We start from the raw sequence: 3,438 nt of genomic DNA, 5'->3' as shown, positions 1-3,438 counted from the left end.
TTTATTTTTATTTATGAAAGTATATATGTATATTTTTATAAATAAAAATATAAATATATTTAAAAATATGAATATTCCTTAACATCTTAAATTGTTTCACTACTTACAGCGATATTATCTTAAAATTATCTAGATGAAATGACTTTAATTTCATCTTTTACTAAAATAAAATTATCTTATTAAAGACATTAATTTACGTGATTTTATCTATATATAGATAATTTTTTAAGTTATCTAAATGCGAATAGTTGTGTGAAATGATTAAGTAGTTGTATTTCTCGGCAGTTTGAAGCTTCAAAATTACCGAGTCGTATCGACTTGGAAAAACATTAAACTGGCTCACCCACGCGACATATCAAGCGGAGGAAAGAACCGCCTTCCGAGACGCTTTCGAATATCTTAGAACACGCATGAGTGTACTTGATCACGCAGCGTGAGATGGCCGTGGCACGCTTACTTATAGTCAACGTTGGCATTGAGAGAAAGCGATTGCTTCGAAATTGCAGTTCCGTTCGATAATTTTAAATAAATGGAAGGCGACTCGAACAAATTATTCAGTCGACTGACTCATCATCAATCTATCGTGATTTTCAAACAGAGCTTAATAATTTTAATACACATAATATATGTACACATAATTGATGTCTTATTTTTTAATTAATGTGTTTATTAATTAATTACTAGATCGCACCACGAAAGAAATTTCGTTTTGTTGACGGTGCCTTTTGTCGAAAACGATATTTCGATATCAGGTTACGCATTCATCAGACTTCTCAACTTTTGTCAAGAGAAATCAAGCATTATATAGAAAATTTTTACCTGTTGAAAGAGGTACCACTTACCATTCCGTCCGCGTGACGAAAAGAACAGAGAGAAAAAGTGAGAGAGGGAGGGAGAGACTCGGGAGGACCCCCGAGTGCGCTCCGTCCCAGGAATGCACCGTCGAGCTATATATCTCGTTTGTTCCGCAGGAGGAAAAGATTTGATCGGACCCACCTCGTTTTGGTAGGTCGTATCGATATATATTTATGTATACGTAATTTTTTTCGAGGTCCTCGAAAAATAGGTTTTGTACGATCTCAAGTTTCCGGAAGCAGCGAGACGCGCAAGACCCGGAGACACTCGAGAGGAGACTCCGCGAGGGAGGCAGAAAGCGCAAGAACAGCTCCTGTTCTCCACGTCACGACACGACGGACCGCACCACATTGCACGGCCGTGCTTCATCCCGACCGCACCTGTGGTCCCGCTTCTCTCCTGGGCCCCTTTGCGGGGCCCAGGTGCCTACCGAGCGAGACCTGCCCCTCCAATTCTCCTCGAGCGGTCAGTCTCGTTCTCTCCGCTTGCTAGTCACGTAGCATCTTCCTTCTCTAATATCACCTCCTTCCGATCTTTCTTTCCTTCTTCCTTGGTTACCGTGGTTGCCCACTTCGCTCACTCCATTTGCTCCGCTTCGCTTCGCACCGTCGTCATTAACAACTCGCGAGGGCTGGCAATGGGAAACCGCAGTTAGAGACGCTCGTTTCGCTTCGACTGTGTAGAGTACATCTCGAACGGAGTTTAATAAAGACTTCAATTATGTCTCTCCCGCTCATTGTCGGAATTAACTCTGGAATTGTTTCATTATGAGCTATTATTATCCTTCTTTTATATTTCATTCTCTCTCTCTCTTTCTCTCTTATAAATTTTTATATATTTTAAAACTTCTGTATAATTTTATAACTTTTTAAAAAATTGCGAGTTTTTTATATGAATTGTGGAACATTTTTCAGAACTGCTACATTTTCTAAAATTTTGCATCTTTTCTAAAATTTTTTGAATATGTAAACTCTGAAATGTCGAAAGATCAAGATTTTCATTTTATAATTTAAGAAAAAATCGGAATAAGTTCAACATATTTTTCAGAAAACTTCATAAATTTAAAATTTTTTTAAATATTATGACGTATGAGAATTCTTTCCACTGAGATTGCAATTAGAGAGATTGCGATTAAAAAATTACCATTTCAATTTTGCTTCATTTTGCTTCTGGAGAACGTTATGTTCAAGAAAAATATCCTCATGTTATGTATGATATTATAACATGATTTTAATATTTATATTAAAGAAAATATTTATATTAAAGAAAAACATACAGAAAAAAGATGTAATAAAAATTAAAAATAAAGTCAAAGTTATGATATAACTTATATATTAGCCATGACTAATTTTAATTACGTAATAATGATAAGAACTCATTTGTAGGTGTACGAGTATATTTTTATTCATGGAAAACTGCATATACTGAATGCAGAATGGAAGTTTGTTCGGGGAATAATTACTTTAATTTCACAATGCACAAAACACAAGTAAATTATAGGTACATATAGTTATCGCGTAGCAAGTGAGAAAAGCATGCTTTACTCCTACACGCATCGACACTAATTCTTTTCCTACAGTACAATTTTACACTTCTAGACACTTATCTCTAATATTTTTATCTTCTCTACGAAATGTCAGACAGCATCTAAAGGTTGTAAAAATGTAATCCACGTTAGAAAATAAACTTGTAAAGTAACGTCGAAAGACATAGAACAGCCCGATCGAGAATGCATGAAAATTAGATGTATGTATTTTTGTGCAAATGTACAAGTACTATTATGCGGAATCGAAGAAATATGTATGATTTTTAATCAACATACGTATTGCTATTACACGCTGTTACACGTCTCGTATTTTTACATACACATGCAATAGTTATACTTGCATTACAACTTTTATATAACATCGATGACATCATTACTAATTTTATTTTTTTTAACGGCGAAATATCCCCTGGTAAAAAAGTTCATAGAGAATGATTGAGAACAATAGGATTTCTACCAATTTGTATCATTTTTTATAAGTTTATATCATTTTCTATTGTCGACCTCGCGAGCGTCACAATCGATCAAACATAAATCCTAAATCGTTTTATCGAATTCTATAAAATTTATATGAGATTTCTATAAGATTTAATTCAAATTAGTGAATTCACGAACTATAAATTCCATATTTAAAATGATAGGATTTTTATATCGTTCTCTATCAATTTTTTTCAGATCGTGTTATGATTTAATATTGAATTTGGTCGATAATGAACTCTATCAGTTCCTAAATATTTTGTTTTACTCATTTGAATTTTCGATTGTAATTACCGAGATGCTTAAAAGAATTTCCAAAAAGTTCAATTCCAATGAAAACTTGACCACTACTCGACCATGTGGAATAAAATTTCCACAAAAATCTTAATTAATAAAGCATATTAAGGATAGCGCATTATATATCGACATTTAAAAATATTAATTTTTATACATCATTGCATGCAAACAATATATATATATATATATATATACTTTAAAAAATATCGGTGTGAATCTCTGGTGTGAATTTAACAACGATGTCTATATAATTCTCATTGTGT

The 3,438-nt window shown here is 33.3% G+C and overlaps 1 protein-coding gene across 2 annotated transcripts in view; it reads right to left on the bottom strand.

The window, feature by feature from the left end:
* The window catches only part of LOC108688135 (CD9 antigen), a 16,538-nt gene that overhangs the window by 1,287 nt on the left and 11,813 nt on the right, over positions 1-3,438 (bottom strand). For both annotated transcript variants that reach the window (XR_001931774.1, XR_001931773.1), the window contains exon 5: positions 843-1,606. The gene's annotated coding sequence lies outside the window, so the exon portion shown is untranslated. The remainder of the gene's footprint in view (positions 1-842; positions 1,607-3,438) is intronic.

Source organism: Atta colombica, unplaced genomic scaffold (genome assembly GCF_001594045.1).
Source record: "Atta colombica isolate Treedump-2 unplaced genomic scaffold, Acol1.0 scaffold225, whole genome shotgun sequence".
Lineage (NCBI taxonomy): Eukaryota > Metazoa > Arthropoda > Insecta > Hymenoptera > Formicidae > Atta > Atta colombica.
The sequence above is the reverse complement of the archived record's forward strand: the minus strand, read 5'-3'. Positions and strand labels throughout refer to the sequence as shown.